At 42.8% G+C, this 20,803-nt stretch overlaps 1 protein-coding gene across 8 annotated transcripts in view; it reads left to right on the plus strand.

The window, feature by feature from the left end:
* Positions 1–20,803, plus strand: part of PTPRM (protein tyrosine phosphatase receptor type M) — a 798,567-nt gene that overhangs the window by 210,124 nt on the left and 567,640 nt on the right. The gene's annotated exons all lie outside the window — the stretch shown is intronic.

Below are 20,803 nucleotides of genomic sequence, written 5' to 3' on the forward strand. Positions count from 1 at the left end.
CCTTCTCCTCTTTGGCCCATCTCTTCCTGTTTCATTTTGACACCGCTAACATAACTGTTCACGCGTGTTTTGTAAGTCTTCCCAGTACATCTTTAATGGCGCAGTATTCCTTTTTATTCTTTTTTATTTTTCAAAATGACAAGCTTATATTTCAAGTATGTGAAAATGCCTTAGAACACCATGTTGAATATCGATTAGTGGGCATTTAAAATCTTAACCAGGGTTGTGTAGTTCTGTTTTGGTTTTCTATTTCTTCTTTACATTTTTTTAATCATATACCTGATAGTTTTTGTCAGCAGTGAATGATTCCTAAGGATCCTCTGTGCATAGCACTGTGTTGGGTCTTGCAGGAAGCATTTTAAAAGAGACCCTATGCAATGAATCCCCATTTCCTGTGAGTTTTTGTAGGCAGAGTTTCATAGAATATGATTGTCATCTTCTGGGTGCTTGAATCTAAAACAAATACGGACACAGAGCCCAAGTAGGTATTTGAACGAGAGTATGTAAATAGTAAACAAATAGACATTCGCATCCCTTACCGTGGACTAGACTCGGACTCCCCCTATTCCCGCTCTTCATTTCCTCCAAGTGTTGAGCTGTTAGGCTGCTCTCCACATCACCTGGGATAATTTCTAGGCAGTTGTACCACTTGAAAACAAGGTAACACATCCTTTGATTGGACAGGCTGTTGCACTTCCTGTGATGGATAGCATCTTTGCAGCAGGTTGCTTTATGCTTTCCAGTTTGTCCTCTGGAGAGATAAGCAGCAGGAATGGACATCGATGGTTCGGGGATCTCAGGGCAAGAGGGAGGCAGACTCACCTCCCTCTGAGGGGGCCAAGCTGGGATGGAGGCCCCTGCCTTCTCCTGGCAGCTGGAATGTGGACATGTCGACGTGCAGCCAACCTAGAAGCTTAACGCAGGAAATGTGAACCTTGAGGGAATGACCAGGGGAGTGAGTTAGAGATGATTCCCTGTGTGGCTTTGGCAGAGGGCAGAGTGCCGTGAGAGTCCAGTGGTCCTAGGCGGACTGCCCCTGGGGCCCAGTCCTGTCTGCGTCTCTCCAGGTCACCGCTAGAGCATGGCTCTCCCAGCTACCATTTCTTAGTTACCCTTCTCATGAATGGCTCTTTGTTTAAATTGACCAGGGTACACTTTGTGATATTTGGAGCAGAGAATCTGAAGATAACAGTCAGACAAATCAAACAAGTGGTCATAGTGGAGGACGTGCACCCTTACAGGAAAGGGTAGAATTATCCATGAAGAAACAGGCAAACAGAGATTGGCCTGGAAAACAAAAAGACCATCCAGAAGGATTCAAGGTAGATCTATTAGAGGTGAGAAGGGAAGTTTAGGGCTGATTTACAGGACTTAACAAAGAAGAAAACAAGCTTCGTTTTTCATCTCGAAGGTCCTTTGAGGAGGTAGATACTGTGATCTTGTTAAACAGCCTGGCTCTTTTTCACAGTGAGAAGGACCAGAAATAAGAAGATGAATAGGAAAATGGCAACACATCCTTTCAGAGTGTGGGTAGGGGTGGGCTTCTTGCTACAGGGAGGAGAAGAACCTGTATGACCCATACAGAGGAATCATTGAAATTAGGTCCATAGCAAACCCAGGACTTGAAGACAGTGCAAGAATTTGGTGCCGTGTGGGTCATTTGGCTTTTAAACTGATCCAAAATAAAATGAGATGAAAACACTCTGCTCCCATCTGTGTCTTTTCTTAAGTATTGTCGGCCCAGTGTGTGGCCAGACCTTTTTAATATAGAAAATCCTGCCTTAAAAAATGATAGGATACAATCAATTATCTTTGTGCTCTTCCACAATTTTTAATTTTGTGGTCCCTTTGCCACTTTCTGTGTGGGAGACTAAGGTAAGGATTTGAAGAATAGGAGTTTTGAACTGCTCTGGTCACATCCATTTCAATGCAAACCTCGCTCGCTCTCTCTCGTTTCACTTGCACAGATTTGTTGCATTTTGGGGTCTTTGTAAGATCTGTCTTCATTTCCTCTGTCCCTGTCAGACTCCTATATTTCCTTGTCCTTTTTGGCCAAACACCATTGTTTTCATCCTCCTTGTGGAGCTGTAGATGCTCTTCGAGCTTTGATGTTAATTTCCTTTCTCTCACAGCAGCTTGGAGCTGGCAAGCACTAACGTCTCTTTCCAATTTTGAAGGGAGATTTGATCTCTCAGCACCCTGCCACCGTGTCTGTGTTTTCTTTCTTTCTTTTTTTTTTTTTATATTCTTTGTTTCTTTATTGAGGTATAACCGACATACAATATACTGCACATATTTAAACTGTACAAGTGGTAAGTCTCTGCATATGTGAAACCATCACCAAAATCAAGATAGTGAACATACTCATCGGCCCCAAATTTCCCTTGCGCCCTTTATAATACCTTCATCCTGTCCCCAGCGACCCACAGATCTTCTATCACATTAGTTTGCAATTCCTAGAAGGTATGATTCCTGGCATCATACAGTATGTCCTCTTTTAATTTTTTTTAATCTGGCTTCTTTCACTTAGCATCATCATTCTGAGATTCACCCATGTGGCATGCAATGCACGTCCAGTCTTTTTAATTGCAGAGTTGCATTCTATTGTGTGGCTATACCAGAGTGTGCTTATCCATTTCTCTGTTGGTAGACATTTGAGTGATATCCAGTTTCTGGCTGTTAGAAATAAAGCCACTAAGAACATCTGTGTACAAATCTTTGTTTAGACGCAGGCTTTCGTTTCTCTTGGGTAGACGCCTAGGAATGGGGTGGCTAAATCATATGGTGGGCTATATATTGAACTTTTTAGGAAACTGCCAACTGTTCTGCAAAGTGGTTGTATCATTTTACATTTCCACCAATAGTGTAAGAAGGTTCCAATTGCTCCAGATACTTGTTAACACTTGGCATGGTCAGTTTTCACCTTTAGCCATTCTAATAGGTGTATATTTGTACCTCATCTTTTCATGTGCTTATTTGCCATCCTACATCTTCTTTGGTGAAATGTCTATTCAAATATGTTGCCCATATATATATATATTTTTTTTTTTGGGTACGCGGGCCTCTCACTGTTGTGACCTCTCCTGTTGTGAAGCACAGGCTCCGGACGCGCAGGCTCAGCGGCCATGGCTCACGGGCCCAGCCGCTCCGCGGCATGTGGGATCTTCCCGGACCGGGGCACAAACCCGTGTCCCCTGCATCGGCAGGCGCACTCTCAACCACTGCACCACCAGGGAAGCCCTGTTGCCCATATTTTTAATTGGGTTATTTGAGTCTTATGATTGACCTTTGAGAGTTCTTTATATTTTCTGAGTATAAGTCTTTTTTCAGATCCATGAATATTTTCTCCAGTCTGTGGCTTGTCTTTTCATTCCCTTAACAGTGTCTTTTTTAAAAAAAATTTTTTTTAACATCTTTATTGGAGGATAATTGCTTTACAATGGTTGTTAGTTTCTGCTTTATAACAAAGTGAATCAGCTATTCATATACATATATCCCCATATCTCCTCCCTCTTGTGTCTCCCTCCCACCCTCCCTATCCCACCCCTCTAGGTGGTCACAAAGCACGGAGCTGATCTCCCTGTGCTATGCGGCTGCTTCACACTAGCTATCTATTTTACATTTGGTAGTGTATACATGTCCATGCCACTCTCTCACTTCTGTGTTTTCATGATGGTTCGTTGTGGTTGCTTTCAGTGCAAGGTTGGATTTCTGATGCAAATGGAAAAACGAACAAGCAGTTAATTCTGTGCATCCTTTTGTCTTCCTGTAAACACACCTGCCACGGCGTGTTACCCCTCTAAGCGCTCCTGCTTAACGTGCTTCGGTTTGTCAAGAATTGATTTGTTTGGCAGAATTATTCATAGTTGATTCTAGGAGTAAATTTTCCCCGGTATCTATCTGTAGAAATAAATCTCACTTCTCCGTGCCTTTCTTTAATTAGCTTGTTTCTGTTGTCATCAAATATTCATTTAATGAGTCTATAAAGGATCTTCAGTAGTGTTAAGTTGTCAGTGCTGTTTGGGGATAAATTCAAGATTGACATCAAACGTGTCCATTTTAGTAAAGATGCAATTGACTTAAGTAGTATAAATGGGAGGGGTATCCATGAAGCAGTCGTCCTGCTGTAATCATGTGTAACGATTACACTGTAAGGAAAACCTGCCTTGAGGAATTGCGAAACCAAGGGTCAAGTTCACCTCTACCGTCACCTGCCTCCCTACTGTTGGCAAGTCAGAGCAATGGTCTGACCCAGGGTTCCCCAGGAACCGGGCGGCACAGCAGGAGGTGAGTGGCAGGCGAGCCAGCGAAGCTTCATCTGCCGCCCCCCCCCCCCCCCCCCGTCGCTCGCATTACCGCCTGCACCATCCTCTCCTCCCCTCCGCCCCGTCCGAGGAAAAATTGTCTTTCATGAAACCAGTCCCTGGTGCCAAAAAAGTTGGGAACTGCTGGTCTAACCTATTCCTTTGTCTGTAAGATGGGATAACATTTTTGCCCTCCTTTTTCACCTGGCAGTTGTGGCGACCACATGGAATCATGAATGTGGCAGTGCGGTCATCCCATTCCTGCCCTGGGAGGACCCCAACCGGGGGTTATTCTGCTCTGCTCGGCCTTTGCAGCCTGGTCTTCATCCCTCCTTTGTACTCTTCGCGCTAAGCAGCCTTCTCACAGGTCCCCCTCCCTCTGTGTTTATACTCTCCGGAGTCCCTCTGACTGCCCCTCAAGGCTGGAGCCATCTTCCTGACTACCTTAAATGCCTTCTCCCCTGTGGATTCTCCCTTGTTCATCCTGATCTGCAATAGCCTCGTAGTGATCTCTGGTCCTCCATCACCTTAGCGACCTGTGGCTCTCTGTCGTCACGATGCTGGATCATCGTTGGTCCCATATGTGTCCTGGATTGCTAACAAGATGAAAATCGAGGGTCAGGATCCTGAGTCTTGCACTCTGTTACCACACTGCACAGAACCCTGGTATGGATCAGGGGTTACTGGATGCTGACTGGAGTGGCTTTGATAAATCAGGGAAACCCCGCAGACTCAGTTTCCTTCCTTGCATAGTACTTCGGGTGCTCTGTGTGCCTGGGTAGAGATGTAAGTTGGCCATCCTTAAGTCTTACTACAGATAGTTAAGGGGTGACCACCCTGGGCAGCCAGGTGCCAGGCTCTGTGTCTGTAATAAGATCGGGGTGCTCGCTGTGTGGCTGGGGAGACCAGCGCTCGAGTGTACACCGTCCAGAGCAAGAAGAGGGATGTGGTGTCACATGGGAGAGTTACGGGCGTTCAGTGAAGAGCCAATACACTGGGAATAGGGTGAGGGCTGGCACATGCTGCGGCAGTGGGTCTTTATGGACGAGTGAGCAAGGGTTTGCTGGGAAGGTGCGTGGGACGTGCCCCCCGGCGAATGTACAGGAGCGTCCAGGAGCCTGCTGTGCATGGGGGCCAGTGTGGTTGTGTGTGGAAACCGGTGTGCAGAGCAGGTGAGGATGCAGGGGAGATGCCCTTTGGTCATGTGGAAATGAGAACTGGGCTCCTTAGGAGAGAGGCACGTGCGAGCCAGAGGAGCCTCGACTTTAGGACCAGCCGATGCCACAAGGGGCGAGGAGAATGGCCATGGTGGAGGGTCTTCCCTGCTGTTCAGTCAGTGGCAGCATCACAGGGAAGAGACCTAAAATTCAAAGCCCCAGCATTACTTCCAACAATTCTGATTCTGCAGGTCTGGGGTGGGGCTCAGCATCTGTGTCTTAAGAAACTATCCAGGTGATCTGATGCAGGGGATCATTGACCCACCCTCTGAGTAGATGCTTAATTGTCCCTAAAGAGCTTTGTAAATCCAAACAATTATCAAATTTGCACGTTATCCATTTGTCCTGGCAGGCAGGTCATGGATAGCTCTGTTCGGAGTCTCAAAGGATCCGTACATTCTATAAAGCTTAAAATCACTGAGCTAGGAAAAAATAACGTAAGACAGAATGAGAACAGTGCTATAGCCAGAATACAGGAGAGTGGTAACCTTTAAAGAAACATTTTGTGATATAGGGAAAGTTGATGTTTACAAGAACCCAAGAACCCGACTATAACACATTAGGAAAGGGAAGGCTTGGCATCCCGTTTGTAAATCAGGATTTATGTTTGGGTGAATATCTCAATGTTTAAAAGAGATACAATGCTTGGTGGATGTAGCGATTTCACGATTTATCTACAATAGGTTTTTTTTAAAACAATTTTTTCCCTGACCTAATTAAATCATCTGCTTTCCCCTGAGTTTTATTTTTTTAATTTTGAAGTTAGCAATATATAAAAGTTCAGTATCATGAAGGTCTTTACTGAGAATTTTTAGTACCGGTGCCACATTTTGCTCTCCTGCGGTGAAGGTCACGCCTGCATTTCTATGATAAACATCTTTCTGAAATTTATGAAGGAAAAAATTGATATTGATGCAACTTGGTTTTCACTCCCAACCCGAGAGCTTTCACGTCAGTCAAGTGTACAGCTGAAAAGTGGTACCTGCTCCGTCTTTTCTTCCTAAACCCAAAGTGGGCATATGGTTGATCCTGGCAACACAAGTACCAGGAATGGGATGCAGTAACTCTAGGGTGGAGGCTCTGATCAAGGATGCACTTCCCAGTGATGGTTGAGGCTGAGGGATCCACTGGTAACCACAGTTGTTCTTGGCAGTGGGGTTTGGCTCCTGGAGTCCCATATTTAATCATTGGCTTAAACATTACATGAAAGGTTACTATTTCTTAAGCCCAGTCGATATTCTATTGATCCACAAGGGTTTATTCTCCATTCATATGGTACCCAGCACTAGGTTAGATATTGTCCATATGGCCAAGCGCCAGGGCCAACAATTAGCTTACTGAAGAGCGTCCCATAAGAGAGACCCAGGTCATGTGTGATCAAATGCAAAATTACACACTCAGATGATTAAAACCAATTATGCAACAACACTTTGATTAACTAATCCCAGTGACCACAGCTTCTTGTAACAACTCAGCCAGATTGAAAGAAAAAAATGTTTCATGAGAAGCAGAGTTCTCCACTTTCCTGACTTTATATTAAAAATATCCCAATGGGGCTTCCCTGGAGGCGCAGTGGTTGAGGGTCTGCCTGCCGATGCAGGGGATACGGATTCGTGCCCCGGTCCGGGAAGATCCCACATGCCGTGGAGCGGCTGGGCCCGTGAGCCATGGCCACTGAGCCTGCGCATCCGGAGCCTGTGCTCCGCAACGGGAGAGGCCACAGCAGTGAGAGGCCCGCATACTGGGAAAAAAAAAAAAAAAAACCCAATGAATCATTTCTGAAGCAAATAGGGCTCATTGCAGGCATATTATGAAGTCATTGACCTTGATATTATATTCTTTTTGGGAACCTTTCTCCATCAGCGTTTTCTATGTCTAATGTTATCTTTACCAAGATAAGAAATATATCTTGTTCTTTGTACTTGTGGATTTTTTGCCTAGGCTACACACTCTAGGTCTAAATAAATACTTTTTGGAGTGGGTGTGGTTAGAGAACCAGTTGTATGAATACATTTTGGTTAGTGTTTGTTTGAGTTTTAGATTTTGAGCCTCTTTGCCAGAGACTGAAAAATGTAAACTGGTTCAGATAATTTTAGTCATGAGTCCGCAGGTGCCAAGGAGTGGGGTATGTTGAGAAGAGTCCTACTGAAATTATATTGGTTATTCTCAAATAATCCTTTCAGCACATATGATGTAATCTTTTGGCGTATGCTTGGATAGGAACGATCACCCCAAATTGGTCCCAGCCCACATAGGGTCAAGAATGGTGGGTGCCTGGTCCTATGATTTGGGTTCTCTGCTCTTCCCAGCCCTCACATCCACGTTCGTATCAATAGGGTTTCTTCTACCTCCTCACTATGTCATCCTAAACATTCTCCTCTCTTTAACGTTGGGCTCAGCCATCCTTTTGCTTACATTATTTAACATTATCTCATTTAGTTTTTAGATGATAATCAGACCCCCCCCCAACCATACACCTTGGCTACACACCAACACATTTTAACCTCCATTGTGTTCCTGATAAAGAAGTATTGTATTTAAGAGAAGAGAGAGACAAATAATAGGATGTATACCTTTAGAATGGAAATACAGTTGACCCTTGAGTGACATGGGGGGTTAGGGGCACCAACCCTCCACGCAGTTGGAAATCCAGGTACGATTTATGGTGGACCCTTCATATCTGGGGTTCATCCGTATCCAGGGTTCCTCTGTATCTAAGGTTCATCTGTATCCCTGGTCCTGTGTCCCTAGATTCAACTAGCCAGGCCAGATCGTTTAGTGCTGTAGTATTTACTACTGGAAAACATCCGAGATAAGTGGGCCCATGCAATTCAAACCCCTGTTGGTCAAGGGGTCCACCGTATTATCTTAGGGATCATCTAGACCTGGATTTGTTAAATATTGTTAACTATTAGATTTTGATGGTACAAGTCTTTTGTTGGAACCCCAACATTTAAAGTAAATAAAAGTTGACTATATCAGGTTGACTCAGGGTTTAGAATGACCTGGAATGGGTCTGGAAGAACCTTCACAGTCTGAGGGTTCTGAGGATTACAGTGTGAAAACCCAGCAATCTAGTTCCTCCTGCTGTTTTATATAGATCAGGACGCTGAGGAAGGGGAGCCAACATTGACCTATTTACCAGATAAGAAGGTAGGTAAGTGGATAGGTAAGTAGGTAGGTGGGCAGGCAGTGTAACGTGTATGTGTATATATAAACACATATACTGTATATATACAGTCGTTTAATCCTTATAACATTCTAGAAGGTGGATGGTTTTACAGGTGATTAGATGAGGAAAGCTTTTAAGTCGACAGAGTTGGGGCTCACCTTAGGTCTTTTCGGCGGCAAATCTACATTCTTTGCATCATACCTTCACGCTGCCGGATGGCGCTCCACCTGAAGCCACACGGGCAGGGACAGGACTGGGACCCAGGCCCCTGCATCCTGGTCCAGGGCTGTCCCCCTAGACCACCTTTTCTCTTTAGTCAGTGGCCAAATAGTACCTGCTAAAAGAGTAACGGGAATATTGAGGAAGCAGTTAAAAAGATGGACACTCCAGCAGTGCTGACCTTGAGAAGAGTTAATGTTCTTAGTTCCCTGTGTTTTAGCAACTAATTGGTCATGTAAAATGACTGGAAGGAAGCTGATTCACAAGTGATTTTTGTGCTCTCTCAGTATTGTTCTTAGCTCAGAGAATTTTCCATGGAATCCAGCTTCCTAATTTAAAACATTATATGATGAATTATTTTTCTTCAAAATACTCTCTTTATGGCCTGAGAATTGAAGTTTGATGTTGAATTTTCAAGTACTCACTACTTTTATGTTTCATGAACTTGAAAGTACAGAACATGTAATCATTAACATTCTTTTTAGGTTTCGAATATAAAATCAAACATGAACGATTGAAGCATTAAACCAGAGTTCCAGTACAATACCCAGAAAATCCCTCTGCTTTTTGTTGACTTATGCTGAGGCCTTATTATGCAGATGCTTAGAATAACGGGGCCGTGGATATCTTAGCTTCTTGCCTCTCGTTGCTGACTCCGATTTTCTTTTTCTCTGGAGCGTTTAGGGACAGGAGATCTTCAGGATGAGTTTTGTTTTTCTCTTGGCTCCTGCAGCATTTTCCATCTTTCTCCTTTGTAACTACTTCTTTGGCCCCCGAGTTGTCTTCCTGGAGGACCAGGGCATCTTTATCACCCTCCACATCTTTCCCGTAACCCTCGGCCCTTCCCCCCAGGGCCCTATGTAACATCCGGCACACAGTGAGATGGGGGAGGAAAGAGATGCTGTGAGTCAGATCAGAAAGGCAGGAGCTCCAGAAGCAGGATTTCTTCTTTCCTTGCTGTAGCCAGTGTGCTTAGTGAATAGAGACCATTAGTATTTCTTTTTCACTGTTTCTAATAAAGATAGAAAAGTGAACAATTTTCCATCTTACTTTTGTTACACAGATCTTTAAGAAATTCCATTAAACCCAGTAGGTCTGTAATGAGTAGTAAGCACCTTCCAAGGACTGGGGATGCGGAGGTGAAGAGAGTATTTCTAGGCCCAGAGAAGCTCATGGTGCAGTAGAGAAGATAAACAGGTCACAATCGTATTGCTGTATAGGTGATACGGACGTCTACAAGACCTATATGTCTTGTGATGGTACAGCGGCAGGAGTGGTTGATTTTATCTGTGAAACAGGTACCCAGGAGAGGTGGCCTGTGAGCTGGGATTTGCACAGAAGAGAATAGGAGTCTGCCAGCCATACTCTGGGCTGGGGATGCAGGGACACAGGGAGAGCACGTGGGCAGCAGCATCATTGAGGTGGATCTCCAGACAGTCGGGGATTACTAGATTATACTCTGAAAGGGAAGCGGCGGCAGGAAATGAAGATAAAGAGGTAGGCAAGGTCAAGTCCGGAAAAAACCCCCGGGTTACATGATAACATTTGCACATTATCCCGTGGGCAGCGAGGTGCCCATGGTATAACGCAGGGGATAACACATAAAACAGCTGTGTGCTTTATGAAAGGTCAGCTTGCTGGGCGTGTGTGGGGTAAACTGGAGAGGGCAGAGCCTAGACATGAAGAGGATGGGCCAAGTTCAGTGGGGACGTGAGCTGAAACTCCAGTTGTGGTGTGCTGGGGATGGGAGACTGATAGGAGAAGCTTTTAGGAAGTTTTGGGGGAAGGTGTTGGGCAGACTCCTGGTTGGCTCACAGAGTTTTGGCTCGAGCCTCTGGCTTGTGGTTCCACCAGCCAAAGTCGGCTGTATCCACACAGAGCCGCCTGGCACTTTAATTTCCTGTTTCAGGTAGCATGTCCCCACGCCTGGCTGTGGCCCCCTTTGATGTTCATCATCTCGTAACAGTGAGTGCACTTTCCCATCTGCCACCAAGTCCAACCGTCACCCTCTCCTTGGGAGATAGATCATAAATATTACAAAAGTGTCATATCTTCCATAGGCATTAAATCCTCGGGGATTTGCCTATGGTCAGAATTGCCCTCTGAAAATCCTTCAGGAAACTTCTGGGTTGAAGACCAGCATTCTGTTTGTCAAAAGACTGTAGGTCTTTAAACATGAGAATGATGCTGAACCCAAGAGATGTATGCACTTAGAAAGGAAAGACTTCTGTCTGTCATCATCCTCCCATTTTCATGGTTGAAACCACACACGTTAATTGTACCTATGATGTAAGCCCTGCATATGCCCTTTTTGTACGGTGAGCAAGACACGCCATCTGTGACCTGCCCAGAGATAGAATAGGTAGCTGACAGATCCAGGACTTAATGAATCCTGGGTCTCAGATTCCCGTTAGGTTGAATGAGTCTTACAAGTTCCCAATTTTTGTTGTAGAATAAGTACTCCTAATAATAGGAAATTGGAATGAATGCTTTACCAAGAGGATATAGGAAATTGTATTTACTTTTTCTTTATACATAATTTGATTCTACCCAATGAATGGGATGTATATAAAAAATGTTCATTGAGGGAAATATATTTGGTTGAGTTTGGGTTAATCAGCGAAAATAAACAATTGGCTGGCTGTTTTAAGCTGAATAACACGGCTTGGCTGTACTGCCTATTGGTGAGTTCAGGAGTTTATTTTATCAGCTGTCCCAGATAATGATTTTATGCTAATAAAATCATCAAGAGATGAATTTGTAAATCATACTAAACTGGCAGGAGCACTACGGGGCATAAAATTAAATTCTGTCCTTTATTAATTTCCTGGGTATCTCTGACCAACAACCAGGATCGTTTTCTACCTAGGATACCTCTTCTTGTTGAGTAGTTCCACTTAGGAGAAAAATTACAGATTGGGAGTTTCTTAGCATGAAATTAGAGAATGGAATTTAGTGCTTTCATCGAGCAGTGTTATTCTGTTGCCCTTATTCACCTGAGAGATATTTATAACTTAAAAAGAGTTATTTAGAGCAGTGATCTCCAAAAGGCTTTCTCCATGCCCTTTGAGGCGTATAATACACAATCTGTTGATGTATGGAAGAAAATAATTGAACTTAATTTGTATTTATTTTCTAGTTTGTACTTTAAAAGGTCAATTATATGTGTGTCTAATAATCTGAATATGTGGAGTACTATATTATATAATTTATAAGTAAAATGGGATGGTTGGGCCTTTTAATGTTTATTTATTTATTAATTTTTAAAATCTTAAAATCCAAAATGTTTATTTAGCTTTTTAAATTGAAGTATAGTTAATTTACAATGTGTTAGTTTCAAGTGTACAGCAAAGTGATTCAGTTATATATAATCTATCTATATATATATTTATATATAGTGTATATATATATATTCTTTTTCAGATTCTTTTCTGTTATAGGTTATTACAAGATATTGAGTATAGTTCCCTGTGCTATACAGTATGCCCTTGTTGTTTATCTATTTTATACATAGTAATGTGTATCTGTTAATCCCAAACTCCTAATTTATCTCTTGCTGCCACCTCTCCTATCCCCTTTGGTAAACATAAGTTTGTTTTCTATGTCTGAGTCTATTTCTGTTTTGTAAATTAGTTTATCTGTATCATTTTTTTTTAGATTCCACCTGTAAGTGATATCACATGATATCACTTTCTCTGTCTGACTTACTTAGTATGATAATCTCTAGTTCCATCCATGTTGCTGCAAACGGCATCATTTCATTCTTTTTTATAGCTGAGTAAAAGGTTGTGCCTTTTTAAAAATCTGAAGTTACCTTTACCTTCCTCAAAATGTTCGAAACTACTGATCTAGAGCACTTTTCTAAAATGGGTCAAGGATTAGTTTATTCTGGGACCTCTTTTAAGACCCCCCTCTTCCTGAAGATCCTGGTTAAATAGGTCAGACTAGAACAGTGGTTATCAAACCTAAGTGTGCATCAGAATTACCTGGGGGTCTGGCTTGTTAAAACACAGAGTACCGATGCTGGGCCCCCCAGAGTTTCTGATGCAGTAGGTTGGAGGTGGGACCTGAGAACTTATATTTTCAACAGAATTCAGGGAACCACTTTGAGAACCTCAGCTCCCACCTGGGACTCGGGACACAGGCGACGCCCAAAATGAGGCGATGATTACTGATCTGGATTTTGTTCTTGCAGATACTCCAGCATTTTGTTTTCCTTTCCTACTCCTATTGCTCCCATAGAGGCAGACAGCTGCTTTTCACACTATGCTTTTCAATACTGGCATGGAGGATAAAAGCACCAGTGTGATATTAAGGGAGATTCAAATGTACAGGGAATTCGTATGAGTGGTTTACTTAAATCCTCCCTGAGGTACTTATTTGTATATGAAAACTGAGACAGGTCACAAATGATTTGGCTGTATCTGTACAATATTTTGGAGTAGAAATAACACCATTACCCATTTTTTAAAAAACAGATTTTCAGGGGCTTCTGTGGTGGCGCAGTGGTTGAGAGCCCGCCTGCCGATGCAGGGAACGCGGGTTCGTGTCCCAGTCCGGGAAGATCCCACATGCCACGGAGCGGCTGGGCCCGTGAGCCATGGCCTATGAGCCTGCGCATCCGGAGCCTGTGCTCCGCAACGGGAGAGGCCACAACAGTGAGAGGCCCGCATACCGCAAAACAAAACGAAACGAAACAAAACAAAACAAAAACCCAGATTTTGAGATGCATAAGAAAAATACATGGTTGGTTGTTGCCTTTTTAAAATCAGGCCTTTTTAAAAATTAGGAATTGATAGACTGATATGAAATGAAGAATGCAGTAAGTGTGATAAGCCATAGAAACTTGGACAAGACAACTCATATCCTTTGAATTGTATAAAGGATATCTATCGGCAAATAGCATTTTTTTACCGTAGAGTGCGGCATGAGCCATTTAAATGCCCGTGCCATGTGTAAAAACTGCTTGCTAGATTAAATTATGTGGAAGAGCGTTCTGTAATGCTTAGTGTCCGATTCACTAATCATCAGTGGGGCATTCAAAGTTTAAGAGGCATTGTATGCTTTCATTGTTGGCAGGCAATTAAATGTAGATGTCACTGGGATTGATTTACAAGAAGAAAGCAGCGGCTTAGCTGTATTGGTGCAGGGTTTTTTTTCACTCTTAAAACAGTTATGTATATTATAGCTCACTTCTGTTTATCCTTTGAAAAATGTAGTTTATAGCCATTTGTCTCACAGTTCTAAATTTGAAATAAATGGAAAGGACCACCTGAGATTATGTGTATTTTAGGAAAATAGAGCATATAACATTAATTCTTTTAGCACTAGTTTTTGATCTGCCCTCTCTGTAGAGAGTCCCATTTAATACTTTATGCATTTGATAAAGGCTGCCTTAAATGGGGTCACTCTGTATTTAGAACAAATGAGAAAAATGTTCCAGAAATCTCCTCAAGGAGTATTACAGTCTTTTTACAAAATGACTTTTAAAAGGGCTGTAATTATAACAAGGAGAATGATTGCCGGAGTATATAAATCAATTTAACCTGTTAAAGTCAGAACAACTCAAAATGTGTGTGAATCTTACAAAGAGTGTGAAATTGACATTGGATTGTCCTCCATTAGCTCCTTAGAAACGGCACTTTCAGGAGCTTATTTACAATGCAATTCATGTAACAATCATCGTATCAATACTACAGGTTGCTGTTTACTTATTTTACAGGGGCGGATTAAGGGTGAAGATGTGTAGACTTGAGAGAGTATGAACTCTGGACGCAGACTCTGCTTGGACTGCGAGTCCTACACCAAACTCTGCGTGACGTGGGCGATATTTGACCGCGCCAAACCGCCATCTGTAAAAACAGGGCTGTGTCCATCAAGGTCCAATCAGGAGACAGAGAACAGGCAGTAATTTGAACAGGGAGAGTTTAATATAAAGAATGTAACAGCAGATTAGAATGGAGAGGTTGGCTGGTGGAAAGCGTGCTCTAAAGAATAAAGGAATAGCAGATGTGAGGGGCGGCCCCTGCTCCAGGGCAGAAATGAAGTCCAAGGAGAAGATCCATCCGGAGCTGAGATCCAGGGCCCGGTGGATGGCAGGGAAGTCACTGTGGGGCCACACGCATAGAACTTGGAGGAAACGTGTCCTCTAGGGCAGCCGGGAAAGCTGTTCATAGGGGTGTCCTTCTGGGGCCGTCTCTCACAGAGTCGCAGAGGGGAGCTCTGGCAAGCGCTGTCTGCAGGGCCTTGCTGGCCACTGTGCACTGGAGAAGCTGGGCCTGGGAAGCCCCTGCCTTGTGGGCCTGGGGCTCCTGAAGCTGTGTGCTAGGGAGCCTTCCAGGGACCTCTGCAAGCGCCATCCTTCCTCCTGGACCCTCTACTGGCAAAGCTTAAAGTCTTGCCAGCTGGGACAGGAAGTGTATTCAGAGGGCCTGGCTATATTTTTGCAGAGGAAGCAATGAAAAGTGAGTTTAGGGCTCAGAGGTAATACATCAATACTTGGCAAAAGGATATTGATGCCCGCCTTTAGACTTCGTGAGATTAAATAATACACGTAGACATTTGCGTGGGTTTTGTTATGTGACAGTTTCTTTGATCAGACGTATTGAGACCACAGTCTTACACTGGTTGTGACGATTAAACGAAGTAATGACTGTCTGTTGTCTGAAGCAGAGTCTGGCTGGCATGTAGCGGATGTTCAGGAAATGTTTGCAGATCACATGGTGCTCACATCATAGAGTTGACTAGTAACTTCAAGCTGAACAAAGGGTCCCAGGTAATGGTTCTCACCCTGAGACCTTAAAGGCTACAGGTAGCACCCTTTGATGGATCGTGAAGTCCGTTTTGTGGACCCAGACCCAACCTTTTACAAAATCGAATAGAACAGAAATGAAAAAGGCCAGTGTATCTCAGTGGCCATAAATGTGGCTTGTGAAATGTACATATACATGTGCTGGGTTACGATGTCATGACTGTGGGTCACAATAAAAAAAAAAATTGCTTAAATACTGCTCTACAGAGTGCGCTCTAATCCTTGTCCGTTTGGTTTCCTTTGTCTTCTCTCTAGTCCTGAAGGTTTAGTAGGATGTAGAATGGTCATGTGAAAGAACTTATAAGGTTTCCTTTGGGGAAAAAGTGGACCATCCTCTCCTTTATAGCTCCTGTCCTAATGATGTCATGCTACTTTTGGATCTACTGAATAATTCTCTGCTGTTCCAAAAAAAGAAGAAAGATAAATTCCCTCCAATATGCAAATGACAATATTTTATTTTCATAAATCATGGATGACCTTTATAGACAACTAGCCTTCCTATCTAATTATGGTCGGGAAAAAAATAAGAGTTCAACTTTTCTAAAACAAAAGTCATAATTTGTGGAGACTTCATTAACGTTTAACTGGCTTATAGTTTTCAACCATAATAAAACATGAACATGTTCAATGATTTAGTCACATTTGGAGCTGATTCATCTTGGAATACACCAGGACAGGACTGGGTATTTTGTGGGGCTCAACTGAGGTAGTTTTCATTGTTTAAGTGGATAGTACCTTACACTTAGAAAAAAATTTTAAGCAAAATTATTGCAGCCAAATTCTGCATAGAATTTTGGGAAATTCATTACCCGTTTTTCTGAAGAAGCATTTATTGGGTACCTACCATGTACCGGCTCTAGGAAATGTCAAGACGACTAGGAGTTATCATCAAAATGACTTTTGAGCAGAATTCCTAAGCTTTTAGACACCCGTTCCTTTTAAACTCCATAGTTTTCATGAAAAAAAAAATAACATGGTTTCATCTGATTTCTAAAGCGCGTGGCATCACGCTTCAGTAATAGCACAGATAGCCTGTACTTTTTAGTTGGGGGGTAAATACTCAAACTCACGGCAGCCCATTAAGACTTTGTTGAGAGAAGCAATATTCATAAAGACTGTTTCAAAGAATATTACAGTTTTATCCTAGAATGCACTGAATCCACTAAATCACGTTTATCCAATCAAAGTTGGATGCCGTGCTATCCTGACATGTTACTGAATAAACCCTAAAACCCATTGCTTTGCTGTGGTGACCGCCCCTGAGAACTATGTTCATTAACTCATGTTGATTGTTTCATACGAGGGCCCTGGGAACATATTTCCCTCTGGATTTAGGATTAGGAGTTGTGTTTCTTTCAAGTTTTCAGTTTGGGAGATAGTGTCGCATAGTGTTCAGAATATGGGTTTGAAAGACAGGATCCCTGGGTACAAATCTCTGCATCACTGTCTTCCAGCTTTGGGACCTTGTGTGCAACCTCTGTAACCCTTCTGTGCCTCAGTTTCTGTGTGTGTAAAACTAGTACCTTGGTACCTACTTTATAGGCTTGGCCTGAGGATTAAACACGTCCCCAGTGAATATAAGCCCCTGTTATTAGTTTTGGTATTAATGTTATCGTCTCATAGATACTGTGAATTGTGTAATCATTTTTTCCTCTTGGCACTGGCTACCCCAAAGCTTACAGTGAAATGTGTGGCCAATGCCCTGTGAATGAGCCTAGTGATATTTTTTATTACTTGGCGATAATGGTGGAGTCCTAGTTATAATCCTGATATCATCTTGTCCTTTTTTTTTTTTTTCTGCTCTACTTTCCTTGCTTTTTAACTTTCACTTCTCCTCAATTTTATCAATTTAATTGTCATGTTATTGTGCACTGCCTGTCCTGGAACAGGCCATACAATCATCATTCTTGGTCAGAAGCCATCATCCTTGTTGTCCATTACCTGGGTATTTGACACCCATTGACACTTCCTTTCACATAATAACTCCTTCTTATTCCAGCACAAGTTGTGTGTTGTGTTCAAATTTGCTAAGGAAAAGCCTTTCTCAAGGTATGATGGAAGCAGGTGGGCAGGCACGTGTGTGTGTGTGTGTGTATTTATGTAACAGAGAGAGAATAAGAGTGATGCAGGCCACCACCCACCCGGCTTGCATCACCTTTCCTCCATCTCTTGTATGACCTTTGGTTTAGTCCTGATTCCCCTCCACAAAAGAGAAATAATTTACCTTGATTGAGGGGTGAATATGGCCCAGCCATGAGCTGCTGGGCATCGATCCAAGTAAGACAATTCTGGGGAAACCTTGGCAATTCGTTGCTAACTGTATGCCTCTACATGATGGCAAACGGTCTGTGTTATCCTGAAAAATGCAGGAGACTTATTTTTGGAAATGCTTCATTTCATGATGTTTCAGGGACTTTGCTCCCTTATCACATTCTTCACTGGCCCTAAGGCACTCACTTGAAAAGCCCAGCTGGCCTCTGTTCTTTGCTCCTGTAGTGCCACAGAAGAGCCCACACACTTCACCTCTTTACAAAGTACACATTAAATTTTCCAATTCTGTGTTCCAACTCTTTGCAACGGAGTGAACTCCTCAGAGTCCTTGTAGGAGGTACAGATGGCAAGGACAATTTAAGATCTAGTAATAGCTGGTACTGGTGGACTTGCCTGACTCTGTTAGACCAGCCACACTTGCTGCCTTACTGATACATCAGAAACACCAGGTGAGGGACATGTTATGTTTGTTTTATAGGTAAAGACATTGGGGTTCCGAGAGGCTAAATGATTTGTCTACAAACACAAAGCCAGCAGGGCAAGAATGAGGAAGCGCCAGGCGTCTGACCCCGGAACCGGTTCACTTCACCTCTACGCAATGTTGCCTTGAAACCTAAAACCTTCATTTTGCTCTCTTGAGTTGGTTATATCCCATTGCTTTTTACCTTAATTGCCTTATTTTAGCTCAATAAACCACCTTTGCTATTTTAGGGTCTTGAATCTGTTGGATGAAGGCCAGTAGTGGATCTGAAAATTGATGTGCAGGGGGTCATATCTTTGGGCAACAGGAAATTCACAGTCTGTCCTATTTTCCAGTGTTTCCATAATCCTAGATGGGTCTACGAGGAACCATGGCATTCTTTTTATGTTTCCTTTCAAGTGATAAAAACAGCTTTATGTAATGGGAAAATTATATCCTTGCACCAATGTTGTATTAGTCTTTGGGGTTTGCTGTCAGTCATGCAAGCTCTCGCCTTTATATTTGGTTATATCTGCAGTGCCAAGAATTGTTTCCTAAACCAGATCTTTAACCAGACTTGAGCTGTTTTGCAGATGCCCCCCGCCCCCCGCCCCCCGCAAGCTATTTCTCACTGTTTAAGATTGCACTGCAGGACTTTCAGCAAAGTGCTATCTATGCTTCTATTTTGGGGGGGTTCCCTTTTCTGTCAAAATTCATGGTTCTTTCATTCTTTTGAATATTATTAGTGCTACTGCTGTTTGGGCTTATTCCTACAGCACTGAAGCTATTTTCTATATCAAAATTAGGATTTGCAACCAAGGGAGAATATTTCTCATAAATGTTTGCATGGCCTTCTAACATTTCTTATCCCAAATTGGAAAGTTGTTAGTATTATGTGCTTAAAACAAATCCTCTGTGTTTCTGGACTTGTTAAAGCTGAGTAAGAGGGAAGTATAAATTACCAATTGTTGTCAAGGTGAAGTATTGAGTTAATGCTGTATCTTTATAATGAGTTTTCTGTTCCCAGCAGAATGTTTAATTGGCCAGTTCTGTTAAAAGTGTTACAGAGGATGGTGTCCAGGGCCACTGATTTCACCATCATGCCTAGAGCCAGTGACTAAGACAAAAGCAGAAAGCTGGGGGACACCTCTTAAAATGGCCCGAGGAAAATGGCCCGAGATCCCTTGTCTCTGCCCTGTTGAACATTTTTTCTCAGTGATTTGGAGGCAGACAGAAAGCATGCTTAATCAAATTGGCAAATCACCCAAGTCTAGGTAGGAAGACTGACACCCAAATGGCAAAATCAGGATCCCAAAAACTCTCAACAGGCTGGAGAGATGCCCTGCAAACATTATATGGGGTTTAGAAAGGATAAATGTACAGAAAGTCACTTCCCTTATTGCAAAGGGGAGGAATGGCTCCATGGCAGTGGTATAAGGAAGACATGTGGGATTCCAGGCTCTAGGAATCTCGGGATAGACCAGCAGTCAGCTCAGACTGTTGACAGTCTGAGGTCAAGGGAAGTAGCCAGTTGAATTCGGGCTGCAGTACTGGGAGTCATTGGTTTGGAAGAGTGCTGATGAACTGGACAGTGTTCAGAACACCTGCCAGGATGGCAAACATCTGAGAACCTTGTAGTGGGAGGGAGGGAGGGGGAGCAAAGCATGTTTTGCCTGGAGAAGCAAAAATATAGAACTTGATGGCTCTTTTCAAATAGTTAGCGTTCCCGTGTAAGAGCTGAGATTTTTTCACTGTTTCTTCACAGGGAAGAGCTGAGATAAATGGGTATACATTTCAAGAAGCAGTGTTTGGGCCTTTTTAAGGGGAATTGTCTACATGTGAGGTATGCTTTTCTAAATGCTGGGTGCCCACCTGTTCGGAAGCTGTCTGTCTAGAAGGTTGTAGAACTGATGGAAGCATGTGGATGGAAATTGGACCAGGTGACCCTACCTCTGAGTTTGTGCAGTTGTTTTATTATTATTGTTTTATTTATTTTCTTGCTGCCAGGGCATACAGTACAGCCATAGGGTAATTATATTCTTATGTTTGTGTTTTCTTGACCAGACCCTTAATTCTCATCATTGGCAAGTGATTATAATTAATCTTTTAAATTGATATAATTAATAGCATTATATAATGGGCAGTAGCATTTTCATGATATTAAGGTGATTGACATAATCCTTCACTTTGACAATGTGAAACATTGGGGGAAAGATTTGATGCTATAATAATTTAAAGTCAACAGGAGACACTTAAGAAGATGTGGGGTGGGACTTAAAATCATCACAGTGCCCAGGGTGCTGCAACAGCGGACCTGCTTTGCATATACTGCATTTTCTTTTATTCTTT

The sequence above is a fragment of the Stenella coeruleoalba genome, assembly GCF_951394435.1.
Source record: "Stenella coeruleoalba genome assembly, chromosome: 14".
NCBI lineage: Eukaryota > Metazoa > Chordata > Mammalia > Artiodactyla > Delphinidae > Stenella > Stenella coeruleoalba.